Source organism: Rhineura floridana, chromosome 7, assembly GCF_030035675.1.
Source record: "Rhineura floridana isolate rRhiFlo1 chromosome 7, rRhiFlo1.hap2, whole genome shotgun sequence".
Lineage (NCBI taxonomy): Eukaryota > Metazoa > Chordata > Lepidosauria > Squamata > Rhineuridae > Rhineura > Rhineura floridana.
In genome coordinates this window covers 84974088-84996955 of record NC_084486.1, presented here as the reverse complement: position 1 = coordinate 84996955, position 22868 = coordinate 84974088, and the positions used below count along the sequence as shown (strand labels likewise).

The following is a 22868-nucleotide window of genomic DNA, read 5'->3' as shown; positions in this document are numbered from 1 at the left end:
AAGATAGGAGACGGCTTGAGCGGAGTTGGAGACGAACTCCCGACGAATGCAATTATGCGCTGGTCCATGCTTCTACCAAGCTGTATGTAGGAGCGGTGAGGGCGGCGAAGAAACAACATTTCACCGCCACTATTAAGTCATCTCTCTCCCGCCCAGCGGAGCTTTTTAGAGTCGTCCGAGGGCTACTCTATTCAGGCCCACAGGACATGGCAGATACATCAGTGGCCCGCTGTAATGAGTTTGCTGAGCACTTCCAGCATAAGATCTTACACATTCGCCGGGACTTAGATTCCCATTTTATGACAGTTAGTCCTAATGAGGTGTCTGGAGCACAGTCTAGTCATGTTTTGTTGGATGAGTTTCAGTCGGTTCAGTTCGAGGACGTGGACAAGGTGCTTGGACAGGTACGTGCAACCACTTGATCCTTGCCCCTCTTGGCTTATAAAAACTAGCAAGGATGGAACAGCTGGCCGGGCCAAGGAAGTGATAAATGCCTCTTTGCGAGAGGGAGTGGTCCCTGGCTGTCTGAAAGAAGCGGCGGTGAGACCACTCCTGAAAAAACCTTCCTTGGACCCAGAGGACTTTAACAGCTATAGACCAGTGGCGAATGTTCCATTCTTGGGCAAGATCTTGGAACGAGTGGTTGCTGACCAGCTCCAGGCGCTATTGGATGAAACCGATTATCTAGACCCATTTCAGTCGGGTTTCAGGCCCGGTTTTGGCACCGAGATGGCCTTGGTCGCCCTGTTTGATGACCTATGTCGGGAGAGAGACAGAGGGAGTGTAACTCTGTTGATCCTCCTTGATCTCTCAGCGGCTTTTGATACCATCGACCATGGTATCCTTCTGGAGAGGCTTGTGGAGTTGGGTGTTGGAGGCACTGCTTGGCAGTGGTTCCACTCCTACTTGGCGGGCCGTCTCCAGAAGATAATACTTGGGGAACATTGTTCGACACCATGGGCTCCCCAATATGGGGTCCCGCAGGGTTCGGTTTTGTCTCCCATGCTTTTTAACATCTATATGAAGCCGTTGGGTGCGGTCATCCGGAGTTTTGGAGTGCATTGTCATCAGTACGCTGATGACACGCAGCTCTACTTCTCCTTTTCATCTTCTTCAGGTGAGGCGGTCGATGTGCTGAACCGTTGCCTGGACGTGACAATGGACTGGATGAAAACTAACAAGCTGAGACTCAATCCTGATAAGACTGAGATGCTGCTGGTGCATGGTTTCTCTGGTCAGACGGTGGATACATACCCTGTCCTGGACGGTGTTACACTCCCCCTGAAGGAGCAGGTTCGTAGTCTGGGAGTCGTTTTAGACTCTTCCCTGTCACTTGAGGCTCATGTAGCCTCGGTGGCACGGAATGCGTTCTACCAACTTCGGTTGGTAGCCCAGCTACGTCGCTATCTGAGTAAGGAGGACCTTACATCAGTGGTACATGCTCTGGTAACTTCACGTTTGGATTACTGTAACGCGCTCTACGTAGGGCTACCTCTGAAGACGGTTCGGAAGCTACAGCTAGTGCAAAATGCGGCGGCCAGACTGCTAACAAGAACCAAGCAGTCTGAGCATATAACACCTGTTCTGGCCCGCCTGCACTGGCTTCCAATATGCTTCCAGGCTAGATTCAAAGTGTTGGTACAAACCTATAAACCCTTATACGGCGCAGGACCACGATATCTGCTGGAACGCCTCTCCCGATACGAACCGGCTCGTACACTACGGTCTACTACGAAGGCCCTCCTCCAGGTCCCGACCCACAGGGAGGCCCGGAGGGTAGTAACAAGATCAAGGGCCTTCTCAGTGGTGGCCCCCGAATTGTGGAACAGTCTCCCCGAGGAGGTACGCTTGGCGCCGACACTATTATCCTTTTGGCGCCAAGTTAAGACCTTTCTCTTCTCTGAGGCATTTTAATTTAAGTTAATTAAGTAAATGTTGTAATTTCATTTTAGATGGTTTTTATGTATTCGTTATATCAGATCCTGTAATTTTATTGTATATGTTTTTATGTTCACTGCCCAGAGAGCTGCTTCCTAGTCGGGCGGTATATAAGTTTAATAATAAATAAATAAAATAAATGGGCAAGCTGCATAGTCCCAAGGAGACTTGTTGCCCCCCCAGCTGGCAGTTGCGGGCAAGGAAGGAGCTTGCTTGTGCAGCTGTGGCAAGCTGAGCAGGCCCTAGCCAGCTGGGGAGGACTAGCCTCAGAGGGAGGCAATGGTAAACCCCCTCTGAATACCGCTTACCATGAAAACCCTATTCATAGGATAGCCATAAGTCAGAATCGACTTGAAGGCAGTCCATTTCCATTTCATGGATGAAAAGACAAACACCTAGACTTTCTGCTCGTAGCAGGCAGGCCAGAAATAGCCTTACCTTGGAAAACAGCTTTAAAATGCAGAGTAAATGACTGGTATGATCGAGGGTACTAAATAAGTGCTGGCTGAGAAGCTTTCTTAGCAAAGCCAGTTTGCTAAAAAGACCTGTTAAAGAAGACAATTTTTATAAAAATTGGGTGTCCATTTCCCCCCCTTGTTAATGAGCACAAAAATTTTAGTCAACCAGCTAGCAAGCATCAGGCATTATTTAAAGATTCACTAATAGGCAAAAAACCTTGCGGTTTAGGAACATACCTATAAGGCAACAGATATTTATGATAAGCTTCCGCCGGGCCTTGAAGACCTGGCTCTTCAGGCAGGCTTTTGGGGTGGGTTAGGTTTCTTACTGTTATGGTTTTAAATTTTAATGTTTTAATGTATTGTTTTATCTTGTACGTCGCCCAGAGTGGCTGGACAACCAGCCAGATGGGCGACTAATAAATAAATAAATAAATAAATAAATATTTCTATCAAACTTTAAAAAGCAGGGAAATTGGGCAGCTATAGTGAACACACCAGGGAAGCAGGAGACCTGACCTCCTCTCTGAGATACTGACTGCCCTACCAATTTCTTAAAATGCAAACACAATTTGGGTGATATCGGGTATACCATGGTCTGAATGATCCTGACTTTAGTGTTCAGTGATACATCTTTGCATTTGAGGACCTTTTCTAGTTCTCTCATAGCCGCCCTCTCCAGTTCTACCCTTCTGATTTCTTGACTATTGTCTCCATTTTGGTTAATAACTGTGCCAAGGTATTGATAATTCTTGACAAGTTCAATGCAGGGTGGGTTACAACAATTTAAAATTCAGCATTAAAAATAGTTAAAACAAATTACAGTCACAGGAATGAGGTGGATCCTGAAACCACACATGTCAGGTGTGAAAGGACAAGGTAAAGAGGTTATCTTTCTGATGTTCAGCTGTAGTCCTGCTTTTGTGCTTTCCTCTTTAACTTTCATCAGAATTCATTTCAAATCATTACTGGTTTCTGCTAGTAGTATGGTATCGTCTGCATATCTTAAATTATTGATGTTTCTTCCTCCAGTTTTCACACCTCCTTCATCTTGGTCCAATCCTGCTTTCCGTATGATATGTTCTGCATATAGATTAGATAAATAGGGTGATAAAATACACCCGTCTCACATCCTTTCTGATGGGGAACCAATGGGTTTTTCCATATTCTGTCCTTACAATAGCCTCTTGTCCAGAGTATAGGTTACGCATCAGGATAATCAGATGCTGTGGCACCCCCATTTCTTTTAAAGCATTCCATAGTTTTTCATGATCTACACAGTCAAAGGCTTTGCTGTAATCTATAAAGCACAGGGTGATTTTCCTCTGAAATTCCTTGCTCCGTTCTATTATCCAAAGTAATTTTGCAATATGATCTCTTGTACCTCTTCCCTTTCTAAATCCAGCCTGGACGTCTGGCATTTCTCGCTCCATATATGGTAAGAGCCTTTGTTGTAGAATCTTGAGCATTACTTTACTTGCATGGGATATTAAGGCAATAGTTCGGTAATTACTGCACTTCCTGGGATCCCCTTTCTTTGGAATTGGGATGTATATTGAACGCTTCCAGTCTCTGCACCATTGTCTAGTTTTCCATATTTCTTGACAAATGTTTGTCAAAATTCGGACAGATTCAGTCTCAGTAGCTTGTAGCAACTCTATTGGTATGCCATCTGTTCCTGGTGATCTGTTTCTTCCAGGTATTTTTAGAGCAGCTTTCACCTCACATTCTAAAATTTCTGGTTCTTCATCATACGGTTCCTCTGTGAATGAATCTGTCATCCTGGCATCTCTTTTATAGAGTTCTTCAGTGTATTGCTTCCATCTTCCTTTTATTTCATCTCAGTCAGTCAGTGTGTTCCCCTGTTGATTATTCAATACCCTACGCTTGGTTTAAATTTCCTTTTCATTTCTCTAATCTTTTGGAATAGGGCTCTTGTTCTTCCCTTGTTGCCCTCTTCTATTTTTATACAATAACTATTGTAATAGTTCTTTGTCCCTACCTACTAGTCGCTGTATTGTTGCATTTAGGGTTCTGACCATGTTTCTGTCTCCTTTTGCTTTTGCTTTCCTTCTCTCTTTAACCATTTTAAGTGTTTTGTCAGTGATCCATTGAGGTCTTTCTCTCTTTAACTAGAGGTATTGTCTTTTTGCATTCCTCCCTAATAATGTCTCTGACTTCACTCCATAGTTTTTCTGGTTCTCTTTCAACTAAGTTTAAAGCCTCAAATCTGTTCTTTATTTGATCTTTATATGCTTCTGGGATGTTATTTAAATTGTATTTTAGCATTATGATTGCTTTGTTGGTCTTCTTTAGCTTTACTCTGATTTTCGATACGACCAGTTCATGTTCTGTACCGCAGTCTGCTCCTGGTCTTGTTTTCGCAAAGTATGGAACTTCTCCATCTTCTTCTACCATAATTATATAATCAATTTGATTCCTATATTGATCAGTTGGTGATGTACACGTGAACAGTCATCTTTTTGGTTGCTCAAAAAATTGTGTTCGCAAGAAACAAATTATTGACTTCACAGAATTCAATAAGCCTTTCTCCTGCTTCATTTCTGTCTCCTAAGCCCCATTTCCCCACAATTTAGTTCTTCTCTGTTCCCTACTTTTGCATTCCAGTCCCCCGTGATTATCAGCACATCTTGTTTTTGTTGTGTGATCAATTTTTTCCTGTACTTCTGCGTAAAATCTCTCCAATTCTTCTTCTTCTGTGTTTGCCACTGGAGCATAGACTTGGATGTTCTCTTGGAAGGGCGATACCAAGGTACCCCTTATGCGGACCGGCTGTGTCCTTGTGGTGACAAAGTTGAAACATTGACTTGCGTCTTTTTTGTATGTAATGTTTATAGGGAGGATAGCGATAGACTACTCAGTCCAATTATGAGAAACTTTCCTGTCAGGCCAATCGTCTGGTTTTTGAAATATTTCCTAGCTGATTTTAATACGTCTACAACAGAGTCAGTGGCTAAGTTCCTCTTCTCTGCCCAAAGGAGTCATAAGAGGATTCTTCTCTTTTAACTGCTATTTCTTTTATGTTGTACTTTTATATTTCTGTATCTTAACTATTCTGACTATTTTATTTGAATGAGTCTGTGACCATATATTAATAAACAAACAGACTTGGATGATGGTTATGTTAATAGGTTTCCCGTTTAATCTCACTGATATCACTCACTCAGACCTTGCATTGTAGCTCCTAATTGCTTTTGCTACATCTCACTATTACAGCAACCCCATTTCTTCTTAATTTCTCATTTCCTGCATAAAATATTTTGAAGTTGCCCGATTGAAAATGTCCCATTCCTGTCCATTTTAATTCACTCATGCCAAGTATTGTAATGTTGATACGTTCCATTTCTTGCTTGACAATTTCTCACTTTCCCTGGTTCATGCTTCTCACATTCCATGTTCCTATTGTGTGCGACGTACAACTCTGGACTCTCCTTTTGCATCTGTGTGCATCAGCCTTTGGGCTTCTTTTCGACTTTGACCCAGCTGCGTCATTAGTCACAGTGCTACTCGTACTTGTCCTTTGTTCTTCCCCAGTAGCTTGGTGAGTGCCTTCTGTCCTGGGGGTCTCATCTTCCAGCACTATCTTGTGTTGTATTTTGGATACTCTGTTCATAGGGTTTTTGTGGTAAGAGATATTCAGAGGTGGTTTACCATTGCCTTCCTTGTGAAATCAAAGTCTGGTGTGGGTGTGGCTCTCTGATTAGCCAAGCGAAGCAGCTGAGTCTGGCTTTTAGGACACTGACAGTTGGTTCTTACCGAGCATGCCCAACATTATCATTCAGTTCAATGCAAAATTTATTAAATTAATTAAAAATCAGCAAGGCATTTTTAAAACTTTTAAATAGTTTAAAAGACGATGAAGGTCAGAGTATGGGACAAGGTCAGTAACAGGATTATAGGTACTCTGTGAACATGGCTGATTTGTAATGAATTTCAACAGATTATGAGAACTCTCAGAGAAAAAAGTCCAAAAGGGCTCTGAAGGGGGCAGTTCTCTCTTTTAGACTTTGAACTCTCTGTTCTCTCTGGCTGTTTTGTGTACTGCCATGAAAATTTAGAGGGTTGTTAAGCAAGCGTTTCTGAGTTCAGGACTATAAGTCTTGTAAGGTTTTGTTTTGAAATGAGCTTATGGGAAGCATCAGAATGGCATGGGGGTATTTTCAATTTAACGTTGTGGAATGTGAAAAATCCACACTTGCTATAGTATACAGCCACTCTCATGGCTGTATAATACTCTAGGGTCACTCCAATTTGTTTTTCTCAAACCTTGACCTAAACTTTTTCTCCTCCCTGCTAAAAAGAAAAATCAGTTGCTATGCTTCATACATACTTCCCTCGTTTGTTTGCACTGATACTCCAAACTGTGAATATAACCTGAAAAGAGAGGATTACACACAGGTTCCTAACATTCACATTAAAGAGCCCTGGGCCATGTTTGGCAAAGCTTATGGGAAGATGAAGAAGTTAACTCTTCCCGACACTGGGCATGCAGCTTATATATTGAGACTGATGAAAGAATGCACTTTAACCCAGAAGTTCTGGTTAGAAATCATGCCACCTTACTGGTTATACACAGGGAGAGCAGAATGGGTTTCTAAAAAGCAAACAAGCGCTGAACTTTGTTACATTACCTATTTACTCCTCTGGAAAGTGATTGGCTGTAGACACAACACCCAGCCCGCTCTCCTCCCTCAAGAGAAAAAAAAACCCCTCGGAGCAGGCCCTCCCTTATCACAAAGCAAACACTGACTAACATTTAACCAAAGAAGAATCAACACAACCACCTTTTCTATGAGAGATATCAAGAGGAACATAGGCAAAATCAGCAATGGACAAGCTAGACCTTGTGCTTACCCTTCCTGATCAAGGGTCTGTAAGAAGACAGATGATGGAATCAGTGTTTTTGTAAAGCTGTAATTACTGTTCAAACTACGCATTTGCTTAGGATCAGTGTGTAGCTTTTGGTCTTAAAGGACAATCGAGCAACTGGCTATTAAAAACCTGGTTAATTTTTTACCCAGTGTAGACACAGAGAACTGTTGCAATCTCAAGAAGTTAACTCATCCTTGGCTTAGATTGGCAGACCGAGTCCTTAGAAATCTTTCCTTTTAATGCCAGCAGAAGGAAGGGAAGATTATCTGACTACATAAAAGATTAGAATAAATCATCCATCAAAGTTCAGTCAAGGGTAAAAGCTCAGTTTATGATTATAAAATATCTCCCAGGGTGCAGTGACGTTTTTAGAGCTACTGCCACCAACTCCCCCACTACTATTACAGTTACAGGAAATTGGTTTTGCTCCACAGGTGATACATGGGCTGCTCACTGGAAGAGTTAAGGGGCAGGAAAAGGGATAAAGTTCTTGTACAAATTTAGCCAACTTCACGGTCTTACCATACTCCAGTTTAGTGACACCTGCAAATCTGTTTCCATGCCTGTTTCTGTTTTTAATCTGTGAACGACACACCTATACACAAAAATTATACAGCCATGAGAGTTGCTGTATATTATAGCCAGTGTCGATTTTTCGCATTCTGCAATATTAAATTGAAAATACCCCCATGCCATTCTGCTGCTTCCCATAAACTCATTTCAAAACAAAACCATACAAAACATATAGTCCTGAATTCAGAAACTCTTGCTTAACAACCATCTAAGTGTTCATGATGATACACAAAACACTTAAGAGAGACTCAAGAGTTCAAAGTGTAAAACAAGAGGGGGGAAATCCAGAACCCTGTTGGACTTTTTTCTGTCTCATAATTTGTTGAAATTAATTAAAAATCATCCATGTTCACAGAGTACAGTAATCCTATTACTGACCTTGTCCCATACGCTAACCTTCATCTTCTGCAGTTTAAAAGTTTAAAAAATGCATGGCTGATTTTTAATTAATTCAAGAAATTTAACATTGGAGTCAATGATAAGAGTGGGCATGCTCAATAAGAACCAAATGTCAGTGTTCTAAAAGCCAGACTCACAGCTGCTTGGCTTGGCTAATCAGGGGGCCACACCCACACTAGTCATTGATTCCACTTTAAACAGTCATGGCTTCCCAAAAATAATTCCTGGGAAGCTGTTAGGAGACTCCTATTCCCTTGACAGAGCTGCAGTGGCCAGAGTGGTTTAACAGTCATCCCCTCTTCTGCAGACTGTAGCTCTATGAGAGGAATAGGGTGCATGTTAGCAAATTCTTCCAAGCTACACAGGAAGTGGATTGGACTGTGAAAGACCAACCCAAATTGTGTTTGCATTTTGACAAATTGTAGGACAATACAGTATCTCAGAGAGGAAGTCAGATCTCCTGCTCCCCTGGTGACTCACTATAGCTGCCCAATTTCCCTGCTTTTTAAAGTTTGATAGAAATATCTGTGGGCTATTGGTACGTTCTTAAACCACAAGGTTTTTTTGCCCATTAGCAAATATATCTCTGAATCCTTCCACAACTGCTTCAAAGTCATTGTCCTAACCTACTATTCTATCACTCTTCTATAGGTATAAATGAAAAGCAGAATAAGAAATATGTTGGCCAACTACATTTATTAAAACCACCTCCAGAGCCAACATATTCCAACTGAAAAGCAAGAGTCACCAGCACAAAATACCTTCCTAACTTCTGGAATTCTACATTGATCCTGGCTGGCACATAAGCAAAACCTGGGTCATCAGAGATCTAAAACAGAGACTTGGTATTTTAGCATACAACTTCACTCTTGACATCTGATCTCAAGATGTAAACCATGATGGCAAAGGTAATTCACCAATGAACCTCTCGGTATTTTTAATCTATTTATTGTTTTATGTGACTCCTGTTTTCTTCTCTTTCCTAGTTGTAAGCCACTTTGAATGCACAAAACAGTATATCAATGGTTAAAAATAAAACAAATAATGAAGTGTAGGTCAGAGACAGAGCAACAAGGAAGTGTCATACTCTTTGATTGTTTCAAATATCTGCATTGACGTCCAGCAGCTCTCTTAAGAGTACTGAGGCATAACTCTCTAAGCAAACTGTTCACTTTCACGCATACCAGTTGAGCAAAGGGAGAACAGCCGCATTGGACAAGCAATGCAAAATAGCATAATTTCCCCAAAACAATAGCAGTTTGGGGTGCTATTTCATGTCTACCAGCTACAAAACCACAGGCTACATTTTTTCTGGCCAGATGCAAACTGCACAACTTTTCCAGAGCTTGGAAAAGTTACTTTTTTGAACTACAGCTCCCATCAGCCCCAGCCAGCATGGCCACTGGATTGGGCTGATGGGAGATGTAGTTCAAAAAAGTAACTTTTCCAAGCTCTGCGTTTAGCCCCACTGAGGCAAGTGGGATGCAACACAAATTCAGTGGCTTGGAGCAGCCATCAGTCAAAATCCATTAAGCAAAACCCTTCTGCTATCAAAGAGCCATTACCAAAGAGCACATCAACACCAATGTTAACTATACAGATAAGGTTGAGGGGACTCAATTACTCACTAACCAATTTTCCATTCTCAAGCAGTATAACCAACAGGGGTATGCTCAAATAAGGCCACCTTCACACAGCTGCTTTTCATACAGTAATTTGTTCTGCAACATTTTTTTTCTTTTAGACAACCTGCATTGAACTGCACATGCTGAAAAGTTCAGACACTTAGAGCAGGATAGCAGGTCCCAAATTTTACCATGCCCAACTCAAGTCAACCAACGGTGCTGCTCTTAAACTGGGATGTAGGATTGTGATACAACATTCCCACTGCAATAAGATCAATAGCCATTTTGTATATCAACCCCATGTTCAAAAGTGAAAGGACATCCAGATTAAAGATTTATTTGATGTATAAGAACTGCCAACCATGACAGAAAGATATCAGTTCTCTATCAAGCATTACCAGAGGGAGGGTTTAAGAGTGAAGTATACATAGTATGTCAAAAAGTTCATAACACACACACATATATTATGCACATTTTTCTTAATTTGCATTTTTATACTGATTGGGGAATTCAGCTCTCTTTTTTTAGTGCATACTACCCCGATTATCTGGACAAACAGCAGAATCAAACTAGATCAGATGTTAAGTGTATGGCTGCATTTAACTGCAGGAAGGAGAGAAAGAGAAGAATCAAAATCAGGACTCAGATGCACTGGGAGAGGGTTTAACCCTTTCCTTCCAACCATGGTCCTGATGCCCCCTTCCCCCCAGTGCTATTCGCCCCAGGAGGAAAAATTTCATAGAACTGATCTTACTCAGTTCCACCCAAAGAAGAACACAGCTGTCTTGCTTCAAATGCACTCCCCACCCAAAAATTTCCATACCTTTCTATCCCACCCCTCCTCCTGATGGGAGCCCAGGGCAGCTAACAATTCAAATTTCAATAATCGCAACCCAGCCCCATTTAAAACAATAAAAACATACAACCATGTTAAATGTTAGCCTTGATTGCCAAATTAGAGCTTGAAAGAAAAGGGCCACTGAATTTGGGTTCCCAAAGACCAACAATTCTGCACATTCGTAATCTCTTACTGCTGCTCAATAAATTTGATGAAAGGTTAATTTGTATGCCCCCTGCTTGCTGAGAGGCAGCATGGTAGCATTTGAAGCCATTAGCACTGCCTTGTGTACCAGGATGAAGCATCACAGAGTCTGATAGTTGACATTTCCACATATCAACGATCTCTGAGCTAGAGCGGAAGCATGAGTATGAAGTGTCAAAAGGTTCCATTGGGAAGACTTCTATGCATCAAAAATATGCAATCATAGCTCATTTACAAAGGGCCATACAATAGCAATTGCTGTCTCTTGGCCACAGACAGCTTTCCCTGAATACTATATTCCAATATCTGAACAGTTTGTATGACAGCCCTGACTGCTGAATTACACCTGTGATTCTAAATTAAAAAAACACACATTTTACTTAGAAGTCAAATCACTGGGACTTACTTCTAACAGCAAGCTAGTTATGCATTAGCATTCAGGCTCTTTAGCCATAAGGACATTTCCTATTTTATCATCACATCAGCATCCCTCCTTTCCTTTGGAGCACAATGCAGCAGACATAGATTATCCCATTTATTGTTACAGTATCCCAGAGAAGTAAGGGGGACTGTGATAAGGACAAAAAGGAAAGGTATGAGCCAGGAGAACAACATAAGGGTGGAGTACAGGAACTAGGATCCATGGAAGTAAGAGAGTTTGACAGTCAAGTTTACAAATTCAAGCTTGGAAGAATCAGTCTCCCAGTCGGATTTCTAGGCTGCCTTTTGACACTACCTGCACACTTTTGGGCTTTTTTGCTTTTAACCATAAGAACTAGAAACATATTTTTATTTTTAAAAGCATACAATCCAATATTCAAGAAACCGAAGTTCTGTGCCAGATTCTGCACAAAATCCCCAGAGTTCCAGGGGCATACCTGAATGGTATATCCCAGCCTAGCACATAATGACAAGGCATGAGAGATAAAAGGAAACCAGCAAGGCATAGTCTAGTTTAATAATATACATTATTGAGACTTAGGAAGTGGAACCTGCAAGGGCACAATGACAGAATCATGAGAAAGTAGGTCAACCTTTGGCAATCCCTTAGTGAGGTGAAGCAAAAAAACAAAGCCTTCCATCTCAGCATGAGCTTGACTACAATAGCATGATTTAAAAGCCATTAGAGCATCTAAAATCGAAGATAAAAATTATACTTGATTTTGGATTCATAATTAATGTTTACATAAGTAGGTATCAGGAGCCGTTGCCACCAAGAATACTTGTTATCCTTCTCAGCAAACATAGCTTGCTGTGCCCAATTATCAGGTTCTTTTGTTACACCAAATACTTACAAAATAATTTCCCTGTTTTGGCTAGGAGGCTGTTTTTGCAAAAGAGTCACATCATCATCTTGAGTCACAGAGCATTTCATGGATTCCCTTACTTCCAAATTTTCATTGAAAATCTGTTTTAATGTATCTAACTTTAAAAAATCCAAAATTATGCATTTGTGCACAATATAACTGGCACAGCTTTTCCCAAGCAAATGGAAATTCAAAGCAGCTAACAGATTCAATGCAAGAGATAAAAGCACTGTGATCAGTAGGGCTACTACATGCTTATTTTGGACTGGATCATACCCATCAGTAAAACAAATTCATTAAAAATATATGGCTGAAATATTAAGTACATTGGTTACCTGAAACTGCATAGCAGCAAGGATTAATATGTCCTTATTATGGTTAAAAAATGTAACATGCAAGTACTTTGGAATCCAAAGTATGAACTATTGGAAAATCATAAATAAAATTTAAAAAACAACAAAATTACACAGATTTGGCTGGAGAAGTCCATGGACGGGAGAAGACAGTTTTAGCATGACATTACAAATCTGAGATCAACCAAGGAACAAAATTGTCTCCAGGAGTCTGTCATCTGGAAAAGCCCATGTTTCACCATAAGTCTAACCCTAAACTGGGAAAACAAGTATTTGAAGTTTGGAAAAGCAGTAACGCTTACCACAAGACCAGAGCAGACTTCACAACAGAATAGAAGCTAATTTTTCAATGCTTCCAAGTTGTTCCTGTATAAAGAAACCAGATTATTAGTGCAAGGAGAGATTCTTGAAGACCATAATTAAACTAAAAACAGGAATGGGGAACCTTTTTGGCCTGGCAAGCCAAATCTTTATCTTCCTCCCCTCCACCCCTGTGGCCCAACTGACAGGTGGATGGGGCCACCCACCTGCCTATCATCTGATGTCATGGTGACATCAGGTGAATGATAAGGGAGCAGTTCTGTTAATTTGTCAATATTGATTGAGGGAGGAGGGGTCTGCTTTTCCAGCATGTTCCCTGCAGACAGCCAAGCAGACCCCAACAGCACTGAATCCTCCACTCACCAGCTGATGAGCAAAAACTTCAATCTTGCTGGTGGCCAGGATCTGCTTCCCACAGGGAATATGCTGGCAAAGCACCACCCAGCAGGATTGAACACGACTCCCCATGCCCATCAGCTAATGTTACCCAACCTTCCCATCAATGATGTTTGGGGGAAATAGTCTCACTGGCCAACTTGGACCATCTGGTAGGCCAAGACTGGCCCGCAGGCTGGAGGTCCCCCACCCCTGGACTAAAACATTTGTTGTCGTTATGTGCCTTCAAGTCGACCACGACTTAGGGCGACCCTATGAATCAGTGACCTCCAATAGCATGTTATAAACCACTCTGTTCAGATCTTGTAAGTTCAGGTCTGCAGGTTTCTTTATGGAATCAATCCATCTCTTGTTTGGCCTTCCTCTTTTTCTTCTCCCTTCTGTTTTTCCAAGCATCGTCTTTTCTAGTGAATCATGTCTTCTCATGATGTGTCCAAAGTATGATCATCTCAGTTTCATCATTTTAGCTTCTAGTGACAGTTCTGGTTTAATTTGTTCTAACACCCAATTATTGGTCTTTTTTACAGTCCATGGTATGCGCAAAGCTCTCCTCCAACACCACATTTCAAATGAGTTGATTTTTCTCTTACCTGCTTTTTTCACTGTCCAACTTTCACAGTCATACAGAGAGATCGGGAATACCATGCTCTGAATGATATGACTTTGGTGTTCAGTGATACATCTTTGCATTTGAGGACCTTTTCTAGTTCTCTCATAGCTGCCTTCCCCAGTCCTAGCTTTCTTCTGATTTCTTGACTATTGTCTCCATTTTGGTTAATGACTGTGCCGAGGTATTGATCCTTGACAAGTTTAATATCCTCATTGTCAATGTTAAAGTTATATAAATCTTCTGTTGTCATTACTTTAGTCTTTTTGATGTTCAGCTGTAGTTCTGCTTTTGTGCTTTCCTCTTTAACTTTCATCAGCATTCGTTTCAAATCATTACTGGTTTCTGCTAGTAATAGGGTATCGTCTGCATATCTTACATTATTGATATTCTCTCCCTCCAATTTTCACACCTCCTTCATCTTGGTCCCATCCTGCTTTCCATATATGTTCTGCATATAGATTAAACAAATAGGGTGATAAAATACACCCCTGTCTCACACCCTTTCCAATGGGGAACCAATCAGTTTCTCCATATTCTGTCCTTACAGTAGCCTCTTGTCCAGAGTATAGGTTGCTTATCAGGACAATCAGATGCTGTGGCACCCCCATTTCTTTTAAAGCATTCTATAGTTTTTCATGATCTACACTGTCAAACACTTTGCTGTAATCTATAAAGCACAGGGTGATTTTCTCTGAAATTCCTTGCTCCATTCCATTATCCAGTGTATGTTTGCAATATGATCTCTGGTGCCTCTTCCCTTTCTAAATCGAGCTTGGATGTCTGGCATTTCTCGCTCCATGTATGGTAAGAGCCTTTGTTGTAGAATCTTGAGCATTACCTTACTTGCATGGAATATTAAGGCAATAGTTCAATAATTACTGCATTCCCTAGGATCCCCTTTCTTTGGAATTGGGATGTATATTGAACGCTTCCAGTCTGTAGGCCATTGTTTAGTTTTCCATAGAACCTTACTTTTATAATGTTGGAATGTATGAGGTTCAACTCCAACTTGTGGGTTGAGGCTGCATGGGGCTAAAGGCGTAGCTAGAGAGGAGACCTCTTGGTTGCTAGGCTATACCTGTCCTTTGATCTCCTGCTGTCCCTTCCTGCTAGACTGATATGCAAAGGATGTTGATCTCAGTTCCTTCCCTCCTTCCAGTCTTCTTATTTCTTGAGAGAGGAGCAGACATATTCCTTTGTCTCTCCCTCTCCACCAGCATGAGGGTGAGTACTGGGCGCAGTGCTCATTGCTCCAACTTAGCTAGTTAGCTAGATATAGGACTTTTTCCTATCAAACACGTACTTCCAGAATAAAGTAGTTCTTTCTTATTTTAAAGCTTAAAGTCTCTGTCTGACTAATTTGCAGGGAAGGTAGAATCTTAGCAAAGATTCAAACACACACACATAAGCTCGCTCAAAACTCTCCGTTCTGCTACGCAACTCTCTGCAGGGTCCTACAGGAGATTGGGCCCAACGTGTTGACGTGTGTGCGTTGTTGCGTGAAACAGCATACATTACGTTGGAGTTAAGTTGAGCAAGAAACTTCTTCAGAGCATTAGATCATGTTAAGAGTCTTTATTAAGACATTACGGCCAAAGGCTTAAGAGTAAATACATGTAGAGTTTCTTCAGTCACCCCCCTTCTGGTACATCTCTCTCCAGAGGTAAACACAGAAGACAACCTCTCAGTTCAGAGGCAATACACAGAAAACACAGCTTAACACAGATAGCTGCTAGAACTTTTCCCAGTCTATCACGATGGTTACCATAGCAACGGCCTTGGCAGTCCGTTCCCAGACTGGGCAAAGACATAACTCCCCCTAGTTACAGTGTTTCAGACTTGATGGAAAAACAGACTCAGTGACAGTGCGGTTCAATGGTCAACAATCCCCCCTTTTTCCCATCATGTCTGTAACTCATTACAACAATAACAATAATACATTTCTACAATACACCTTGCAAAACAGTTCCAAATTACATCTCAGTACATTACAGTACATTTCAGAACATCTCTGTACATTTAGCTAGAACTTTATTCAATCAACTTTCAACTCATTCCAAGCCTTGTCACCAGTTTGCCAAATTTCTCCTCACACAAAGGCTTGGTCATTATGTCAGCCACCATGTTGTTAGTGTCACAAAATGTTAGGTTAACAAACCCCTGCTGCACACAATCCCTTACGTGAAAGTATCTGACACTAATATGTTTTGTTCTTTTGGTATGAGCTTCTGATGTGGCTATCTTGATGCAGGTCTGATTGTCTTCATATACAGTAATCGGAAATTGCATATCAATGCCTATCTCCTGCATGAGCATTGCGAACCATTGTAGCTCATTACAGGCCTGTGATAGAGCCACATACTCTGCTTCTGCACTTGAGGTTGCCACCACATTTTGTTTCTTGCTGCTCCAGTCAATGCATGACCCGTGCCACATCACAACTATGCCAGAGGTTGACTTACGACTGCTCAGTTCCCCTGCATGATCTGCATCCACAAAACATTCAAGACCTCCTGTCTTTGCTCCTGACAAAACCAGACTCTTTGTCTTCGTGCCTTTCAGATTTATGTCAAGATCTGGTTTAAATGGTTGCGCTTGTGTTTCTGGACACCAAACTCTCACATATGCATTCTCTTGTGCTCTAGGCGCACGTTTGCCACGTCTCTTACCCTGTGGCTTGTAAACTCGGCTGCGATGCACTCTTTCAGGCATCAGCCTGACTGCATTACATGAATACTGTGGCTGTGTGCTTTTAACAGCTGTCTTCTTACAGCTCTGACCGTCATTCTCTTTCCGCCCCATTAAACTCAAGGCATCAGCACACTTCACACCCACGGTCATTCTAAACAGCCCTTGTGTCATAAAACCCTGACAGACAACTTTGCCTCTTCTCTGCACAAAACATTTTCCTCTATCAAATGTTACACAATACCCAGAATCCACCAGTTTTTGAACTGATAAAATATTATGAGCCAATTCTGGAACAAACAAACATTCTGACATTATCCCAAGTTTATTAAATCTCACCAGTCCTCGGGCTTCCACCCTTTTCTGTGATCCATCCGCAAGTTGCACAAAATCCTGCACTTCTTCTGAAGCATAAAACAAACTTCTGTCTTTAATTAATATATGGCTCGCCCCGCTGTCGACAATCCAGTTAACAGGTCCTAAATCTTGAGACTTCTGTTTACAAACAAAGTTCACACTTCCCTGCTTCAAGCCTCTGTCCCTGGAGTTGCGCTTGACTGCACAGTCTTTTCGGAGATGCCCACGAGCCCCACAGGCATAACAAGCCTTTAGCCTTTGATGCTTGTAATCCTGTTTGCTTTCGGCTGCCTCCTCCGGTTCGGCACTTTTCTCCTCCTTGCTTCTGACAGCTTCCATCAGCTCGGCTCTCTGCACCTCCTGCCTCCGCTGCCATTCCTGGGACAAATCCTGCAACGCGTCCCACATCTGTTTGGCCGACGGCTCATCTCTCACACACATCAGTTGAGAATCCGATAGAGCCAAGATTATAAATGCCTGTGCCCTCTGATCTTTGCGCTTCCAGGCCGCGGTCAATACCGCCGGGGGTGGTCCATCTATAATGTCCCATAAATCCTCTGTTATCAGCAAAGCCCGCATCCTCGGCTTCCAGCTGCCATAATTCTTTTCCGTCAATCTTTCCATTGGCAAGCCTCCCCCAGACAGGTTTACAGCCATGTTGCTCACCTCTGTCTGGTACAATCAATCAAGCTGCCCTTTGGAACTCCGTCTGCCGTTCAGACCAGCAACTTACTCCCGTGTAATGCGCTGTGGATCTGGGCCCATAACCCTTGTTGACGTGTGTGCGTTGTTGCGTGAAACAGCATACATTACGTTGGAGAAGTTGAGCAAGAAACTTCTTCAGAGCATTAGATCATGTTAAGAGTCTTTATTAAGACATTACGGCCAAAGGCTTAAGAGTAAATACATGTAGAGTTTCTTCAGTCATCTCCCTTCTGGTACATCTCTCTCCAGAGGTAAACACAGAAGACAACCTCTCAGTTCAGAGGCAATACACAGAAGACACAGCTTAACACAGATAGCTGCTAGAACTTTTCCCAGTCTATCGCGATGGTTACCATAGCAACGGCCTTGGCAGTCCGTTCCCAGACTGGGCAAAGACATAACTCCCCCTAGTTACAGTGTTTCAGACTTGATGGAAAAACAGACTCAGTGACAGTGCGGTTCAATGGTCAACACAATGTCCTATATATAATAATTAGACAACATCCCGTAGGTTTTAAATCAGGGATTAGGAATATTTTTCAGCCAGAGGGCTGCATTTTCTTATGGGTCACCTTAAAAAGTCAAAAGTGTGTGGACTAACAGCTGTGACTCTTACTTTTGTACACAAGGCTACATTCCGGCTACACAAAAATCAAAGTTTTCTACACTCGCATACCTATCTCTATCCATGCAAGCAAGAGACACTGTCACAGTGTAAGGACACATTCCATCCATTCAAAAGTACTCAAGGAGTTTATGAAGCAGGAGCAGTGAAAGGCGTGGCCTGGGGAGAGTCCTGGAGGCCGGATAGAGACACTTGGAGGGTCACATTCAGACCATAGACCCCTGCCTTAAATAGTAAATATCTGAAAAGTAAAATGAAAATACTTTTCTCTCCTTTTCCTGTCCAGGCTCAGGTTTGCATTATATTCCCTGCTGCTCTGTAGATTTGCTTTGTAATTATCCATTTGTGTTTCAAATGGCTCTATATATTTTATGTTTATTTATTTATTTATTTATTGCACTTGTATACCGCCCCATAGCCAAAGCTCTCTGGGCGGTTTACAGCAATCAAAAACATTAAAACAAATATACAATTTAAAACACATATTTTAAAAACAATTTAAAACACAATTTTAAAATTTAAAACAATATAAAAGAAATAATGATCTGAGACAACTGCAAGGTAGCTGGAGTTCTGTTTATGTATACTTTACATACCAGCATGATTTCTCTCTTAGTTAAAATGGAACAATTTAATAAAATTAAAGAAAGATAGGCCCAATTGCATTGAAATGCCTGCATGGTCTGATGGAGTTGTGTGTGTGTGTGTTTTTAAGCAAGGGTGTTTTCCCAACTCCTCCTTAATGCGAAATGCTAGGTTTCCACTCATTCTAGTACACAAGTAGGAAACTGTAAAAGTGTTAGCTAGCACTGCAAATCTGATAGAACTAAATAAGAGCACAAGCTCCCTACAACTGAGTATACAAAACACCGTTGTTGCCACCTTGCTCCCTATGACTGAGGCTCAATGCGCTTTTAATCTGCAAAACAGAAATTTAGAAGAGAAACACTAGTCTAATGATGGGAAACACTTCACCTGTTGAATTTGTCTGCCTACAGCTATTAAAGGCTCAGAGCTATGCGGCTGGGAGGGAGGACTACACTATCTTCAGTGAGTTCTAGGATGGCTTGCTCCCGGATGGAAAATCTCTTCTTAAAATCAATTACATAACGGTCCTGATTCAGTACAAGTCCAAAAGGCACAGCACCTGTAGGCAGAGGATTTGCACCCATTTTGCTGATCCTTCCCAGCTACACAAGGGCACATGCACACAGGTCAGGCTGCTGTCCGTGACCCAATTCTAAGATGAATCAGGAGCCATGAGGTGAGCCAGTGGTAAGAACTGAAGAGTGAGTCAGGATCAGAGGACAAGCCGGAATACAGGAACACCCCAGAGCTCAGGAAGACCTTTCATTTAAGCAAGGGATGGGACAGGAAGCACTTTATACTCCTTCCTGCCCAGAAAGATGGCCAGCCTGAGGAGTGATGTCAGCTGGGAAAGTTCTTCGTCGAGAAGGCTGCCTGCTAGCTGTAGTTCAGTAATGCACTACATGGGGCAACTGTATACTGATCCAGCAATTCCTGACAGCAGGTAGCATGAGAGGTCACTCCAATGGCCCGTCATGCTCTTCTGCCCTGTTCAAATCCTCCACAGAGGCATTGCATCCACACTCAGACTGTATCTGGCCCTATCTACATGCTTGATTAGTAAACTATGAGCTGCAAAGACGACCCTGGTTCCTCAAACAAGACAAGCTGTTTGGTTATATACGGCATCACCTGAAGCAGGCAATGCCAATGCGATGCCCTCCAGTTGTTGTTGGACTACAGCTCCCATTGTGTCTGACTACTGGCCATGCTGGCTGGGGTTGATGGGAGCTGGAGTCCATCAACAACTGGAAGGCACCACATTGGTTACCCCGACCTAAAGTTCTTGCTGGGTTTTTGTCTTCTCTCTCCTCAAACGGTTGGGGTTAGCACGCATGTCAGAGCTTAATTTGGGCCAGCAGTTACCTTAGTAGGCCTAATTCCAAGAATCTATTTTCATTTACAGGAAACAGCCCTTGAACATACAAAGTAGTAAAAATGGAATCCCTACTTTCTTCTCATCTCATGTTTTCAATTCATACTCCAACTTGCCCCACCCTGACACAGCAAATGCTGCTTGCCCATTTGCAGGGCAAATATATGCAGAGATGAAGCTATACAGCTGCACAGTGAAGGTTCCCTCTCTGCCTCATTTGCGCTGTATGCAAGGTAGGGCAGCTAGCCAGCATGTTATGTTGGAGGCGGGGCCAATTGGTGTATTGATTACACATGTGAGACATCCTTCTAAGTAAGGCTAGAGTGTAGCCAACTTCAGGCATTAGAAATGTCTAACCAAGTAGGTTCCCGATTGCAGCAAGGCTAGCATCCATGTTCAGCCAAATGTGCTTACAATCTCACTTAACACCTTCTCACTCAACACAGAAAGGTCAGGAGTGGAGGAGGCAGGTCTGTAACTCCTACACAATTAGACCATTAATTATACTTGAAAAGGGCTCTTACTGAATTCTCATCCAGCTGCAATTAGGAGAACAAGCTTTCAGCAGAGGGTGCAATGTCTACCCCTGTCACCCTTTATTTTAGGGGAAGGGACATAGCTTAATGATAGAGACTAGGATTTTCACGCAAAAGGTCCCAAGTTCAATCCCTGACATCTCAACATGCGGCTAAGAAACCCTGGAGAGCTGCTGCCAGCCTGTGCAGACAGTATTGAGCTAGATGGGCCAATAGTTGGATAGTTTAGGAAGTGTCATAGCAAAGCAGGCTGTGCTGAGAGAGACTAAGGGCAAATTATTTGAATCAGCTGAAGGAACGCTAACTTCAAGTGGATCCATTAATTACAAAGGAGGTAGCCATTGTAACATATGGTGCCAAGATGATAAAACAGTAAACACACCATTTCACACAACCAAGTAACCATGCAATTGTCACTTGGCAAACAGAATTGCAGGAAAACCTACAATTTCAGGAACCAAAAGAGAAGATTATTTTTTTCATTCAGCATATTAAAAACTAGAAATCATGCAAAAACAAAGATGATCTTTTTCGAACTAGTCAATGGACTTCATTCAGATTCAAAATTTAGAGAAAGTGAAGCACTATTAAGCTTTGGAAAAATGTAAGCAAAGGTTTACATTTTACATTTTCTCTTCTAGTTATCAAGACGTTACCCTCTAGCCATTGGAAACCCTAACAAGACAACAATGTGGTTTAAAGTACTGCCAGTAATCTGTACCACTAGCTGGTGTTAGTGTTGTCAGATCAGCTGCTCAGAGAATCCAACATTGATAGGATGCTGGGGCAGGGGTGGGTGGAGAAACTGCATAAAAGCTTCTTTGTTACAGAGGGGGATGCAGAGAAACCAACACCGATGTGCTAAGGCACCAAAGTCGCAGAAACCAAAGTGCATGAAAGGCAGTGAGCAAATGACATAGGAGAGAGTGTAATCGCTTAATCAGAGTCTCATTTACAGTCTGACTTCAAATGGAATCACTCTCAATTACAATAGATACTCAGTTTTCATAATGAGCTGTTCGCAATTCCAGAACACAGAGATTCTGATTTGGATCTTAAGTGACTAGTGTTTTACGGAATCAAATGTTTCGGGCCTGGGGGCACATATGGAAATCAATGTAACTGTTGTGGGCACCACAGAATACCTATTTCACAGAAGAAAATCTGGCAGTGCTCATATTCCCTACCCACCCCTCCAAACACCAGGCACAACACATACATACACTCCAAAACGAATTAAACCCAGACCAAAAAATAAAGGCAGGCAAATCCCCGCAACAACAACAAAGGCCCCAACTACCTCATTTAAAAACAATATAAAAGTTCAGAAGAGCAGGGGCCCATGGTGCCTAAAGGAGTCTGGTTGAGGACCCCATAAAATATGCTATACTTTGACCTTGACAAGGAGAGGTCATCTTGAACATTATTTCATTTATCTGAGTTCTTTCAACTAGGTAAAGAAACAACTAGGTCAAGATTGGGAACCTTTTTCAGCCCAAGGGCCACATTTCCTTTTGGACACCCTTCCAAGGGCCACATGCCAATGGTGGGTGCACCCAGAATCAAAAGTGGGTGAAGTAAAAAATGTAAAAATTACCTTCCTGCCCTAAATTAATTTACACACACATGCACACACTATCTTCTATCCTGTCAAACAAAAGGCACTATCAGAGTTCAAGGACACATTGTAGTCAGGTAAAACTACTGAGTGCCAAGCCAGACTGGCGAGGAATATGGCCTGGGAAGAGTTCTAAGGGCCAGCTAATGAGGCCTGGAGGGCTGCATTTGGCCCCCAGGCCTAAGGTTTCCCACCCCTGAACTAGGTAAAAAGAAACTAATCTTTGTGGCAGAATTTCTCTCTGCGTCTTTCTGTTTGCATGTTTGCAACAGACCTAATGGTGCTTGACAGCTGCTGAATTGTGGATCTGAATGAGGTCAACTGTATAGCTAGAACAGCATGGGGAATCTGTGGCCCTCCAGATGTTGCTGGCCTCATCAACCCCAGCCAGAATGGCCAATGGTCAGGACTGACTAGAGGGCCACTGGTCCCCGACTCCTGAGCTAAAAGATTAGCCTCCC

At 42.2% G+C, this 22868-nt stretch overlaps 1 protein-coding gene across 4 annotated transcripts in view; it reads right to left on the bottom strand.

The window, feature by feature from the left end:
- The window catches only part of SEMA4G (semaphorin 4G), a 136838-nt gene that overhangs the window by 103426 nt on the left and 10544 nt on the right, over window positions 1-22868 (bottom strand). Inside the window, exon 2 of one of the 4 annotated variants that reach the window (XM_061636179.1) lies at window positions 12891-12954. The exons of the other annotated variants lie outside the window; for them this stretch is intronic. The gene's annotated coding sequence lies outside the window, so the exon portion shown is untranslated. The remainder of the gene's footprint in view (window positions 1-12890; window positions 12955-22868) is intronic. 4 annotated transcript variants of the gene reach the window in all.